Here is a 16,413-nt window from a genome sequence, read left to right as displayed (position 1 = left end):
CTGGATGGGAGAGAATTTAGTTGAGAGTGACTCTTTGTCTATAATGTTAAACACCGTACAGTACGGAGTAAAATGCATTGCATGCAAGTAAGTTCTCTGGTCTTTTACTTGCAAATGGAGAATGCAAACAGGCCCCCTGTATCACCAATGATAAATTAGCATATTGGTTTAATACCAGTGATCCTGGAAACTTTTGTCACAAAGACGCCAAAGCTGCTATTTATTTCATCACCAATAATCTGAATAAGCTAAGTTATGCTGTGGTAATTTATTGCCTCCTTGGACTTGTAGGCTAGAACTTTCCGGGGATCTTGCATAATGACATATTGTAACACTACAGGGATTCTGGGTATGAACATGAATGGGTTGCATTGGATGCTGTTGCTATTAAGTGTATTTTTAGCCTGGATAAGATTCATGAGTGCTATGAGGCTAACAAGACCTGGACAGTGGCTAACCCACGGTCTATAGCAACTCATGTACAAGCAGAATATCAATATGATTTACAATACGAGAAACCGTACAGAAGCGTTTAATCAAATTAAACGCAATCTGATGTCACAACAAACGCCGACTGTGAAGAATTCTGTGCCACCTCATCAGTCACTCTCATCATCCGTACAAGAACCATCGTCACAACCGTCCACGTCTGTGGAATTAAAAGCAGCGTTAAATAGAGGACAACGCTCATTGGAACGTACGAATGCAAAAAAAATGCCACCGCCTGTGAAGACTTCTGTGCCACCCCACCAGCGACTCTCATCATCCGTACAAGAAATAACCCACACACAGGATAGAGAAGAGAAAGCGAGAGTCATCGGAAGATGCGTTCTGGAAGTGTCACTAAGGCAAAACAGAACAGAAAGAGATCAATCAATAACTAATGCACAAGTTTAAGACAAGAAGCTATCTCATTCTCGTCCCTAAAATAACATAGGCTAAGGAAATTTGGATTTTTGTATATAAAGAGCAAGAACGACGAATGAAGAACATTCTTAAACTGGACTTCAACCTTTTACTTTCCCTCAGTCCTCGCTGGTGATAACATTCTCGGTTTACCATAGCTTGGATACCAATCTCAGAAAAAAACGGTTATCTGTCAACCTCGAAGAAGTCGGAAGGAATATTACTTAATTTAGAGACACATTGCCATCAGCTGTCTATGAGCATTTTTTACTCTTTTCTTTTGTGCAATAATCCTGTTGTCAACCAGTTATTATAAAACTAATTGGCATGTTGCCAAAGCTATACTAAACAAATTTGTTATAACAACCCTGTTATAACAGCCGCTACATACGATGGACGGCGATAACGATAATCCCGACAATCGTGACGTGGAAGCAGAACGAGATCGACTTCTATCAATTTCATTCATGGTCATCAATTGTTAGAGGGTACTTTCATGTGAAGCAGCTGACCCCATCCCCCAGGGGGGATGGGGACCATGCTGGGATGACAGGGACCTAGGGACCATGCTGGGATGACAGTGGTCCAGACGATGCAGCATGTCCTTTTCGCAAGGCCTAGAGTTCCGTGGGATGCATGAAGAACTGCTTGGCTACACATAGGGAATGAGAAGCATATCAACAGTGAAAATCTGGGTAAAATGCTCCTGAGGAACGATAAAACGTTGAATAGGATTGCCTTGGCCACAAAGAGGATCACTAAGCTAAAGAAACCAACCAGCAAAGCCAACGTTCGTGATGCGTTTTGCGGTCTGTTTTGGCGGCATACGCGCTGTTGCCAAAATTGTAGCGATAAGCAATTTATGAGAAACAATGTTAGTATATAAGAGCGAAATTAGTAATTTGTTAGGAATAAATTAGTATCGATTGATCACACGAAGAAGCACGTCTTTCCTTAAGGCCTCGTTTCATCTCAATAACCCGATATTGGTAGAGGAAGTCGTAGAGAAGCTGCCGTTTAGTTACCAGCGCGAATGGCTTCGATTCAAGCGTGGAAAAAGTGAGCCGATAATAAGCGTCAAGAAGACGAAGGAACGAATAGTCTCAGAATGCTACATAGTAGATGTTGATGATAAGATCAAAACATGTATCGACAACTGTATTCAATGTATAATAAGCGAAAGGAAAAGGGATAAAAAGAAGGGTAGCCCTATCCCAAAGGGCGATGTCCTCCCTTGGATACTTTTCACGCGGATCATTTGGGTCCGATGTCGTCATCGCGCAAGTCGTATAATTTCATCTTAACGGTGGTATAGATGCTTTCACTTCATGGCTTTCACTTCATGGCTCCTAACAAAACCACTGGCAAAACACCTTCAGATAAAGAGATTGGTCCCGAGCGATACTGTCCTTGCAGCCTTGTCCTGGATGATCTGAACGGTGAAAGTTTCCACTAGTCGCGACAAGACGCCGACGATTTTTTTTCTCTGAACGACACCGATAACGCTATCGGCCATGTGTAGTGGTAAGCGCTCCTTGGTTATGACTCCATCTCCAGAAAGTCGAAACAATTCCAATCGTCTGCCACTCTATGTAGGGCACAATATCAGAAATACAGAAAAAGACATGCCCTAGATAGTCCTTATCCTGAATGTCACTGGATGGGAGAGAATTTAGTTGAGAGTTACTCTTTGTCTATAATGTTAAACACCGTACAGTACGGAGTACAATGCATTTACAAGTAAGTTCTCTGGTCTTTTACTTGCAAATGGAGAATGCAAACCGGCCCCCTGTATCACCAATGATAAATTAGCATATTGGTTTAATACTAGTGATCCTGGAAACTTTTGTCACAAAGACGCCAATGCTGCTATTTATTTCATTACAATAATCTGGATATCTATTCGGTCGACCAGGACCAAACCATGCCAACATGGAAATGGACAAGATATATGACAATTCACTCATCCGGGTATTCATGTGTCGGAATCAAGGAGACAACTAGATGCAGCAGAATACTTTTTGGTTATGATTCCATCTCCAGGAAGTCAAAACGATATCGTCTGCTCTATGTAGGGCACAATATCAGCAATACAGAAAAGACATGCCCTAGATAGTCCTTATCCCGAATGTCACTGGATGGGAGAGAATTTAGTTGAGAGTGACTCTTTGTCTATAATGTTAAACACCGTACAGTACGGAGTAAAATGCATTGCATGCAAGTAAGTTCTCTGGTCTTTTACTTGCAAATGGAGAATGCAAACAGGCCCCCTGTATCACCAATGATAAATTAGCATATTGGTTTAATACCAGTGATCCTGGAAACTTTTGTCACAAAGACGCCAAAGCTGCTATTTATTTCATCACCAATAATCTGGATAAGCTAAGGTATGCTGTGGTAATTTATTGCCTCCTTGGACTTGTAGGCTAGAACTTTCCGGGGATCTTGCATAATGACATATTGTAACACTACAGGGATTCTGGGTATGAACATGAATGGGTTGCATTGGATGCTGTTGCTATTAAGTGTATTTTTAGCCTGGATAAGATTCATGAGTGCTATGAGGCTAACAAGACCTGGACAGTGGCTAACCCACGGTCTATAGCAACTCATGTACAAGCAGAATATCAATATGATTTACAATACGAGAAACCGTACAGAAGCGTTTAATCAAATTAAACGCAATCTGATGTCACAACAAACGCCGACTGTGAAGAATTCTGTGCCACCTCATCAGTCACTCTCATCATCCGTACAAGAACCATCGTCACAACCGTCCACGTCTGTGGAATTAAAAGCAGCGTTAAATAGAGGACAACGCTCATTGGAACGTACGAATGCAAAAAAAATGCCACCGCCTGTGAAGACTTCTGTGCCACCCCACCAGCGACTCTCATCATCCGTACAAGAAATAACCCACACACAGGATAGAGAAGAGAAAGCGAGAGTCATCGGAAGATGCGTTCTGGAAGTGTCACTAAGGCAAAACAGAACAGAAAGAGATCAATCAATAACTAATGCACAAGTTTAAGACAAGAAGCTATCTCATTCTCGTCCCTAAAATAACATAGGCTAAGGAAATTTGGATTTTTGTATATAAAGAGCAAGAACGACGAATGAAGAACATTCTTAAACTGGACTTCAACCTTTTACTTTCCCTCAGTCCTCGCTGGTGATAACATTCTCGGTTTACCATAGCTTGGATACCAATCTCAGAAAAAAACGGTTATCTGTCAACCTCGAAGAAGTCGGAAGGAATATTACTTAATTTAGAGACACATTGCCATCAGCTGTCTATGAGCATTTTTTAATCTTTTCTTTTGTGCAATAATCCTGTTGTCAACCAGTTATTATAAAACTAATTGGCATGTTGCCAAAGCTATACTAAACAAATTTGTTATAACAACCCTGTTATAACAGCCGCTACATACGATGGACGGCGATAACGATAATCCCGACAATCGTGACGTGGAAGCAGAACGAGATCGACTTCTATCAATTTCATTCATGGTCATCAATTGTTAGAGGGTACTTTCATGTGAAGCAGCTGACCCCATCCCCCAGGGGGGATGGGGACCATGCTGGGATGACAGGGACCTAGGGACCATGCTGGGATGACAGTGGTCCAGACGATGCAGCATGTCCTTTTCGCAAGGCCTAGAGTTCCGTGGGATGCATGAAGAACTGCTTGGCTACACATAGGGAATGAGAAGCATATCAACAGTGAAAATCTGGGTAAAATGCTCCTGAGGAACGATAAAACGTTGAATAGGATTGCCTTGGCCACAAAGAGGATCACTAAGCTAAAGAAACCAACCAGCAAAGCCAACGTTCGTGATGCGTTTTGCGGTCTGTTTTGGCGGCATACGCGCTGTTGCCAAAATTGTAGCGATAAGCAATTTATGAGAAACAATGTTAGTATATAAGAGCGAAATTAGTAATTTGTTAGGAATAAATTAGTATCGATTGATCACACGAAGAAGCACGTCTTTCCTTAAGGCCTCGTTTCATCTCAATAACCCGATATTGGTAGAGGAAGTCGTAGAGAAGCTGCCGTTTAGTTACCAGCGCGAATGGCTTCGATTCAAGCGTGGAAAAAGTGAGCCGATAATAAGCGTCAAGAAGACGAAGGAACGAATAGTCTCAGAATGCTACATAGTAGATGTTGATGATAAGATCAAAACATGTATCGACAACTGTATTCAATGTATAATAAGCGAAAGGAAAAGGGATAAAAAGAAGGGTAGCCCTATCCCAAAGGGCGATGTCCTCCCTTGGATACTTTTCACGCGGATCATTTGGGTCCGATGTCGTCATCGCGCAAGTCGTATAATTTCATCTTAACGGTGGTATAGATGCTTTCACTTCATGGCTTTCACTTCATGGCTCCTAACAAAACCACTGGCAAAACACCTTCAGATAAAGAGATTGGTCCCGAGCGATACTGTCCTTGCAGCCTTGTCCTGGATGATCTGGACGGTGGAAGTTTCCACTAGTCGTGACAAGACGCCGACGATTTTTTTTTCTCTGAACGACACCGATAACGCTATCGGCCATGTGTAGTGGTAAGCGCTCTTTGGTTATGACTCCATCTCCAGAAAGTCGAAACAATTCCAATCGTCTGCCACTCTAAGTAGGGAACAATATTAGAAATACAGAAAAAGACATGCCCTAGATAGTCCTTATCCTGAATGTCACTGGATGGGAGAGAATTTAGTTGAGAGTGACTCTTTGTCTATAATGTTAAACACCGTACAGTACGGAGTACATTGCATTGCATGAAAGTAAGTTCTCTGGTCTTTTACTTGCAAATGGAGAATGCAAACAGGCCCCCTGTATCACCAATGATAAATTAGCATATTGGTTTAATACTAGTGATCCTGGAAACTTTTGTCACAAAGACGCCAATGCTGCTATTTATTTCATTACAATAATCTGGATATCTATTCGGTCGACCAGGACCAAACCATGCCAACATGGAAATGGACAAGATATATGACAATTCACTCATCCGGGTATTCATGTGTCGGAATCAAGGAGACAACTAGATGCAGCAGAAGACTTTTTGGTTATGATTCCATCTCCAGGAAGTCAAAACGATATCGTCTGCTCTATGTAGGGCACAATATCAGAAATACAGAAAAGACATGCCCTAGATAGTCCTTATCCCGAATGTCACTGGATGGGAGAGAATTTAGTTGAGAGTGACTCTTTGTCTATAATGTTAAACACCGTACAGTACGGAGTAAAATGCATTGCATGCAAGTAAGTTCTCTGGTCTTTTACTTGCAAATGGAGAATGCAAACCGGCCCCCTGTATCACCAATGATAAATTAGCATATTGGTTTAATACTAGTGATCCTGGAAACTTTTGTCACAAAGACGCCAATGCTGCTATTTATTTCATTACAATAATCTGGATATCTATTCGGTCGACCAGGACCAAACCATGCCAACATGGAAATGGACAAGATATATGACAATTCACTCATCCGGGTATTCATGTGTCGGAATCAAGGAGACAACTAGATGCAGCAGAATACTTTTTGGTTATGATTCCATCTCCAGGAAGTCAAAACGATATCGTCTGCTCTATGTAGGGCACAATATCAGCAATACAGAAAAGACATGCCCTAGATAGTCCTTATCCCGAATGTCACTGGATGGGAGAGAATTTAGTTGAGAGTGACTCTTTGTCTATAATGTTAAACACCGTACAGTACGGAGTAAAATGCATTGCATGCAAGTAAGTTCTCTGGTCTTTTACTTGCAAATGGAGAATGCAAACAGGCCCCCTGTATCACCAATGATAAATTAGCATATTGGTTTAATACTAGTGATCCTGGAAACTTTTGTCACAAAGACGCCAATGCTGCTATTTAATTCATTACAATAATCTGGATATCTATTCGGTCGACCAGGACCAAACCATGCCAACATGGAAATGGACAAGATATATGACAATTCACTCATCCGGGTATTCATGTGTCGGAATCAAGGAGACAACTAGATGCAGCAGAAGACTTTTTGGTTATGATTCCATCTCCAGGAAGTCAAAACGATATCGTCTGCTCTATGTAGGGCACAATATCAGCAATACAGAAAAGACATGCCCTAGATAGTCCTTATCCCGAATGTCACTGGATGGGAGAGAATTTAGTTGAGAGTGACTCTTTGTCTATAATGTTAAACACCGTACAGTACGGAGTAAAATGCATTGCATGCAAGTAAGTTCTCTGGTCTTTTACTTGCAAATGGAGAATGCAAACAGGCCCCCTGTATCACCAATGATAAATTAGCATATTGGTTTAATACCAGTGATCCTGGAAACTTTTGTCACAAAGACGCCAAAGCTGCTATTTATTTCATCACCAATAATCTGAATAAGCTAAGTTATGCTGTGGTAATTTATTGCCTCCTTGGACTTGTAGGCTAGAACTTTCCGGGGATCTTGCATAATGACATATTGTAACACTACAGGGATTCTGGGTATGAACATGAATGGGTTGCATTGGATGCTGTTGCTATTAAGTGTATTTTTAGCCTGGATAAGATTCATGAGTGCTATGAGGCTAACAAGACCTGGACAGTGGCTAACCCACGGTCTATAGCAACTCATGTACAAGCAGAATATCAATATGATTTACAATACGAGAAACCGTACAGAAGCGTTTAATCAAATTAAACGCAATCTGATGTCACAACAAACGCCGACTGTGAAGAATTCTGTGCCACCTCATCAGTCACTCTCATCATCCGTACAAGAACCATCGTCACAACCGTCCACGTCTGTGGAATTAAAAGCAGCGTTAAATAGAGGACAACGCTCATTGGAACGTACGAATGCAAAAAAAATGCCACCGCCTGTGAAGACTTCTGTGCCACCCCACCAGCGACTCTCATCATCCGTACAAGAAATAACCCACACACAGGATAGAGAAGAGAAAGCGAGAGTCATCGGAAGATGCGTTCTGGAAGTGTCACTAAGGCAAAACAGAACAGAAAGAGATCAATCAATAACTAATGCACAAGTTTAAGACAAGAAGCTATCTCATTCTCGTCCCTAAAATAACATAGGCTAAGGAAATTTGGATTTTTGTATATAAAGAGCAAGAACGACGAATGAAGAACATTCTTAAACTGGACTTCAACCTTTTACTTTCCCTCAGTCCTCGCTGGTGATAACATTCTCGGTTTACCATAGCTTGGATACCAATCTCAGAAAAAAACGGTTATCTGTCAACCTCGAAGAAGTCGGAAGGAATATTACTTAATTTAGAGACACATTGCCATCAGCTGTCTATGAGCATTTTTTACTCTTTTCTTTTGTGCAATAATCCTGTTGTCAACCAGTTATTATAAAACTAATTGGCATGTTGCCAAAGCTATACTAAACAAATTTGTTATAACAACCCTGTTATAACAGCCGCTACATACGATGGACGGCGATAACGATAATCCCGACAATCGTGACGTGGAAGCAGAACGAGATCGACTTCTATCAATTTCATTCATGGTCATCAATTGTTAGAGGGTACTTTCATGTGAAGCAGCTGACCCCATCCCCCAGGGGGGATGGGGACCATGCTGGGATGACAGGGACCTAGGGACCATGCTGGGATGACAGTGGTCCAGACGATGCAGCATGTCCTTTTCGCAAGGCCTAGAGTTCCGTGGGATGCATGAAGAACTGCTTGGCTACACATAGGGAATGAGAAGCATATCAACAGTGAAAATCTGGGTAAAATGCTCCTGAGGAACGATAAAACGTTGAATAGGATTGCCTTGGCCACAAAGAGGATCACTAAGCTAAAGAAACCAACCAGCAAAGCCAACGTTCGTGATGCGTTTTGCGGTCTGTTTTGGCGGCATACGCGCTGTTGCCAAAATTGTAGCGATAAGCAATTTATGAGAAACAATGTTAGTATATAAGAGCGAAATTAGTAATTTGTTAGGAATAAATTAGTATCGATTGATCACACGAAGAAGCACGTCTTTCCTTAAGGCCTCGTTTCATCTCAATAACCCGATATTGGTAGAGGAAGTCGTAGAGAAGCTGCCGTTTAGTTACCAGCGCGAATGGCTTCGATTCAAGCGTGGAAAAAGTGAGCCGATAATAAGCGTCAAGAAGACGAAGGAACGAATAGTCTCAGAATGCTACATAGTAGATGTTGATGATAAGATCAAAACATGTATCGACAACTGTATTCAATGTATAATAAGCGAAAGGAAAAGGGATAAAAAGAAGGGTAGCCCTATCCCAAAGGGCGATGTCCTCCCTTGGATACTTTTCACGCGGATCATTTGGGTCCGATGTCGTCATCGCGCAAGTCGTATAATTTCATCTTAACGGTGGTATAGATGCTTTCACTTCATGGCTTTCACTTCATGGCTCCTAACAAAACCACTGGCAAAACACCTTCAGATAAAGAGATTGGTCCCGAGCGATACTGTCCTTGCAGCCTTGTCCTGGATGATCTGAACGGTGAAAGTTTCCACTAGTCGCGACAAGACGCCGACGATTTTTTTTCTCTGAACGACACCGATAACGCTATCGGCCATGTGTAGTGGTAAGCGCTCCTTGGTTATGACTCCATCTCCAGAAAGTCGAAACAATTCCAATCGTCTGCCACTCTATGTAGGGCACAATATCAGAAATACAGAAAAAGACATGCCCTAGATAGTCCTTATCCTGAATGTCACTGGATGGGAGAGAATTTAGTTGAGAGTTACTCTTTGTCTATAATGTTAAACACCGTACAGTACGGAGTACAATGCATTTACAAGTAAGTTCTCTGGTCTTTTACTTGCAAATGGAGAATGCAAACCGGCCCCCTGTATCACCAATGATAAATTAGCATATTGGTTTAATACTAGTGATCCTGGAAACTTTTGTCACAAAGACGTCAATGCTGCTATTTATTTCATTACAATAATCTGGATATCTATTCGGTCGACCAGGACCAAACCATGCCAACATGGAAATGGACAAGATATATGACAATTCACTCATCCGGGTATTCATGTGTCGGAATCAAGGAGACAACTAGATGCAGCAGAATACTTTTTGGTTATGATTCCATCTCCAGGAAGTCAAAACGATATCGTCTGCTCTATGTAGGGCACAATATCAGCAATACAGAAAAGACATGCCCTAGATAGTCCTTATCCCGAATGTCACTGGATGGGAGAGAATTTAGTTGAGAGTGACTCTTTGTCTATAATGTTAAACACCGTACAGTACGGAGTAAAATGCATTGCATGCAAGTAAGTTCTCTGGTCTTTTACTTGCAAATGGAGAATGCAAACAGGCCCCCTGTATCACCAATGATAAATTAGCATATTGGTTTAATACCAGTGATCCTGGAAACTTTTGTCACAAAGACGCCAAAGCTGCTATTTATTTCATCACCAATAATCTGGATAAGCTAAGGTATGCTGTGGTAATTTATTGCCTCCTTGGACTTGTAGGCTAGAACTTTCCGGGGATCTTGCATAATGACATATTGTAACACTACAGGGATTCTGGGTATGAACATGAATGGGTTGCATTGGATGCTGTTGCTATTAAGTGTATTTTTAGCCTGGATAAGATTCATGAGTGCTATGAGGCTAACAAGACCTGGACAGTGGCTAACCCACGGTCTATAGCAACTCATGTACAAGCAGAATATCAATATGATTTACAATACGAGAAACCGTACAGAAGCGTTTAATCAAATTAAACGCAATCTGATGTCACAACAAACGCCGACTGTGAAGAATTCTGTGCCACCTCATCAGTCACTCTCATCATCCGTACAAGAACCATCGTCACAACCGTCCACGTCTGTGGAATTAAAAGCAGCGTTAAATAGAGGACAACGCTCATTGGAACGTACGAATGCAAAAAAAATGCCACCGCCTGTGAAGACTTCTGTGCCACCCCACCAGCGACTCTCATCATCCGTACAAGAAATAACCCACACACAGGATAGAGAAGAGAAAGCGAGAGTCATCGGAAGATGCGTTCTGGAAGTGTCACTAAGGCAAAACAGAACAGAAAGAGATCAATCAATAACTAATGCACAAGTTTAAGACAAGAAGCTATCTCATTCTCGTCCCTAAAATAACATAGGCTAAGGAAATTTGGATTTTTGTATATAAAGAGCAAGAACGACGAATGAAGAACATTCTTAAACTGGACTTCAACCTTTTACTTTCCCTCAGTCCTCGCTGGTGATAACATTCTCGGTTTACCATAGCTTGGATACCAATCTCAGAAAAAAACGGTTATCTGTCAACCTCGAAGAAGTCGGAAGGAATATTACTTAATTTAGAGACACATTGCCATCAGCTGTCTATGAGCATTTTTTACTCTTTTCTTTTGTGCAATAATCCTGTTGTCAACCAGTTATTATAAAACTAATTGGCATGTTGCCAAAGCTATACTAAACAAATTTGTTATAACAACCCTGTTATAACAGCCGCTACATACGATGGACGGCGATAACGATAATCCCGACAATCGTGACGTGGAAGCAGAACGAGATCGACTTCTATCAATTTCATTCATGGTCATCAATTGTTAGAGGGTACTTTCATGTGAAGCAGCTGACCCCATCCCCCAGGGGGGATGGGGACCATGCTGGGATGACAGGGACCTAGGGACCATGCTGGGATGACAGTGGTCCAGACGATGCAGCATGTCCTTTTCGCAAGGCCTAGAGTTCCGTGGGATGCATGAAGAACTGCTTGGCTACACATAGGGAATGAGAAGCATATCAACAGTGAAAATCTGGGTAAAATGCTCCTGAGGAACGATAAAACGTTGAATAGGATTGCCTTGGCCACAAAGAGGATCACTAAGCTAAAGAAACCAACCAGCAAAGCCAACGTTCGTGATGCGTTTTGCGGTCTGTTTTGGCGGCATACGCGCTGTTGCCAAAATTGTAGCGATAAGCAATTTATGAGAAACAATGTTAGTATATAAGAGCGAAATTAGTAATTTGTTAGGAATAAATTAGTATCGATTGATCACACGAAGAAGCACGTCTTTCCTTAAGGCCTCGTTTCATCTCAATAACCCGATATTGGTAGAGGAAGTCGTAGAGAAGCTGCCGTTTAGTTACCAGCGCGAATGGCTTCGATTCAAGCGTGGAAAAAGTGAGCCGATAATAAGCGTCAAGAAGACGAAGGAACGAATAGTCTCAGAATGCTACATAGTAGATGTTGATGATAAGATCAAAACATGTATCGACAACTGTATTCAATGTATAATAAGCGAAAGGAAAAGGGATAAAAAGAAGGGTAGCCCTATCCCAAAGGGCGATGTCCTCCCTTGGATACTTTTCACGCGGATCATTTGGGTCCGATGTCGTCATCGCGCAAGTCGTATAATTTCATCTTAACGGTGGTATAGATGCTTTCACTTCATGGCTTTCACTTCATGGCTCCTAACAAAACCACTGGCAAAACACCTTCAGATAAAGAGATTGGTCCCGAGCGATACTGTCCTTGCAGCCTTGTCCTGGATGATCTGAACGGTGAAAGTTTCCACTAGTCGCGACAAGACGCCGACGATTTTTTTTCTCTGAACGACACCGATAACGCTATCGGCCATGTGTAGTGGTAAGCGCTCCTTGGTTATGACTCCATCTCCAGAAAGTCGAAACAATTCCAATCGTCTGCCACTCTATGTAGGGCACAATATCAGAAATACAGAAAAAGACATGCCCTAGATAGTCCTTATCCTGAATGTCACTGGATGGGAGAGAATTTAGTTGAGAGTTACTCTTTGTCTATAATGTTAAACACCGTACAGTACGGAGTACAATGCATTTACAAGTAAGTTCTCTGGTCTTTTACTTGCAAATGGAGAATGCAAACCGGCCCCCTGTATCACCAATGATAAATTAGCATATTGGTTTAATACTAGTGATCCTGGAAACTTTTGTCACAAAGACGTCAATGCTGCTATTTATTTCATTACAATAATCTGGATATCTATTCGGTCGACCAGGACCAAACCATGCCAACATGGAAATGGACAAGATATATGACAATTCACTCATCCGGGTATTCATGTGTCGGAATCAAGGAGACAACTAGATGCAGCAGAATACTTTTTGGTTATGATTCCATCTCCAGGAAGTCAAAACGATATCGTCTGCTCTATGTAGGGCACAATATCAGCAATACAGAAAAGACATGCCCTAGATAGTCCTTATCCCGAATGTCACTGGATGGGAGAGAATTTAGTTGAGAGTGACTCTTTGTCTATAATGTTAAACACCGTACAGTACGGAGTAAAATGCATTGCATGCAAGTAAGTTCTCTGGTCTTTTACTTGCAAATGGAGAATGCAAACAGGCCCCCTGTATCACCAATGATAAATTAGCATATTGGTTTAATACCAGTGATCCTGGAAACTTTTGTCACAAAGACGCCAAAGCTGCTATTTATTTCATCACCAATAATCTGGATAAGCTAAGGTATGCTGTGGTAATTTATTGCCTCCTTGGACTTGTAGGCTAGAACTTTCCGGGGATCTTGCATAATGACATATTGTAACACTACAGGGATTCTGGGTATGAACATGAATGGGTTGCATTGGATGCTGTTGCTATTAAGTGTATTTTTAGCCTGGATAAGATTCATGAGTGCTATGAGGCTAACAAGACCTGGACAGTGGCTAACCCACGGTCTATAGCAACTCATGTACAAGCAGAATATCAATATGATTTACAATACGAGAAACCGTACAGAAGCGTTTAATCAAATTAAACGCAATCTGATGTCACAACAAACGCCGACTGTGAAGAATTCTGTGCCACCTCATCAGTCACTCTCATCATCCGTACAAGAACCATCGTCACAACCGTCCACGTCTGTGGAATTAAAAGCAGCGTTAAATAGAGGACAACGCTCATTGGAACGTACGAATGCAAAAAAAATGCCACCGCCTGTGAAGACTTCTGTGCCACCCCACCAGCGACTCTCATCATCCGTACAAGAAATAACCCACACACAGGATAGAGAAGAGAAAGCGAGAGTCATCGGAAGATGCGTTCTGGAAGTGTCACTAAGGCAAAACAGAACAGAAAGAGATCAATCAATAACTAATGCACAAGTTTAAGACAAGAAGCTATCTCATTCTCGTCCCTAAAATAACATAGGCTAAGGAAATTTGGATTTTTGTATATAAAGAGCAAGAACGACGAATGAAGAACATTCTTAAACTGGACTTCAACCTTTTACTTTCCCTCAGTCCTCGCTGGTGATAACATTCTCGGTTTACCATAGCTTGGATACCAATCTCAGAAAAAAACGGTTATCTGTCAACCTCGAAGAAGTCGGAAGGAATATTACTTAATTTAGAGACACATTGCCATCAGCTGTCTATGAGCATTTTTTACTCTTTTCTTTTGTGCAATAATCCTGTTGTCAACCAGTTATTATAAAACTAATTGGCATGTTGCCAAAGCTATACTAAACAAATTTGTTATAACAACCCTGTTATAACAGCCGCTACATACGATGGACGGCGATAACGATAATCCCGACAATCGTGACGTGGAAGCAGAACGAGATCGACTTCTATCAATTTCATTCATGGTCATCAATTGTTAGAGGGTACTTTCATGTGAAGCAGCTGACCCCATCCCCCAGGGGGGATGGGGACCATGCTGGGATGACAGGGACCTAGGGACCATGCTGGGATGACAGTGGTCCAGACGATGCAGCATGTCCTTTTCGCAAGGCCTAGAGTTCCGTGGGATGCATGAAGAACTGCTTGGCTACACATAGGGAATGAGAAGCATATCAACAGTGAAAATCTGGGTAAAATGCTCCTGAGGAACGATAAAACGTTGAATAGGATTGCCTTGGCCACAAAGAGGATCACTAAGCTAAAGAAACCAACCAGCAAAGCCAACGTTCGTGATGCGTTTTGCGGTCTGTTTTGGCGGCATACGCGCTGTTGCCAAAATTGTAGCGATAAGCAATTTATGAGAAACAATGTTAGTATATAAGAGCGAAATTAGTAATTTGTTAGGAATAAATTAGTATCGATTGATCACACGAAGAAGCACGTCTTTCCTTAAGGCCTCGTTTCATCTCAATAACCCGATATTGGTAGAGGAAGTCGTAGAGAAGCTGCCGTTTAGTTACCAGCGCGAATGGCTTCGATTCAAGCGTGGAAAAAGTGAGCCGATAATAAGCGTCAAGAAGACGAAGGAACGAATAGTCTCAGAATGCTACATAGTAGATGTTGATGATAAGATCAAAACATGTATCGACAACTGTATTCAATGTATAATAAGCGAAAGGAAAAGGGATAAAAAGAAGGGTAGCCCTATCCCAAAGGGCGATGTCCTCCCTTGGATACTTTTCACGCGGATCATTTGGGTCCGATGTCGTCATCGCGCAAGTCGTATAATTTCATCTTAACGGTGGTATAGATGCTTTCACTTCATGGCTTTCACTTCATGGCTCCTAACAAAACCACTGGCAAAACACCTTCAGATAAAGAGATTGGTCCCGAGCGATACTGTCCTTGCAGCCTTGTCCTGGATGATCTGGACGGTGGAAGTTTCCACTAGTCGTGACAAGACGCCGACGATTTTTTTTTCTCTGAACGACACCGATAACGCTATCGGCCATGTGTAGTGGTAAGCGCTCTTTGGTTATGACTCCATCTCCAGAAAGTCGAAACAATTCCAATCGTCTGCCACTCTAAGTAGGGAACAATATTAGAAATACAGAAAAAGACATGCCCTAGATAGTCCTTATCCTGAATGTCACTGGATGGGAGAGAATTTAGTTGAGAGTGACTCTTTGTCTATAATGTTAAACACCGTACAGTACGGAGTACATTGCATTGCATGAAAGTAAGTTCTCTGGTCTTTTACTTGCAAATGGAGAATGCAAACAGGCCCCCTGTATCACCAATGATAAATTAGCATATTGGTTTAATACTAGTGATCCTGGAAACTTTTGTCACAAAGACGCCAATGCTGCTATTTATTTCATTACAATAATCTGGATATCTATTCGGTCGACCAGGACCAAACCATGCCAACATGGAAATGGACAAGATATATGACAATTCACTCATCCGGGTATTCATGTGTCGGAATCAAGGAGACAACTAGATGCAGCAGAAGACTTTTTGGTTATGATTCCATCTCCAGGAAGTCAAAACGATATCGTCTGCTCTATGTAGGGCACAATATCAGAAATACAGAAAAGACATGCCCTAGATAGTCCTTATCCCGAATGTCACTGGATGGGAGAGAATTTAGTTGAGAGTGACTCTTTGTCTATAATGTTAAACACCGTACAGTACGGAGTAAAATGCATTGCATGCAAGTAAGTTCTCTGGTCTTTTACTTGCAAATGGAGAATGCAAACCGGCCCCCTGTATCACCAATGATAAATTAGCATATTGGTTTAATACTAGTGATCCTGGAAACTTTTGTCACAAAGACGCCAATGCTGCTATTTATTTCATTACAATAATCTGGA

This window comes from Anopheles darlingi, chromosome 3, assembly GCF_943734745.1.
Source record: "Anopheles darlingi chromosome 3, idAnoDarlMG_H_01, whole genome shotgun sequence".
NCBI lineage: Eukaryota > Metazoa > Arthropoda > Insecta > Diptera > Culicidae > Anopheles > Anopheles darlingi.
Note: the sequence above shows the minus strand (reverse complement) of the source record.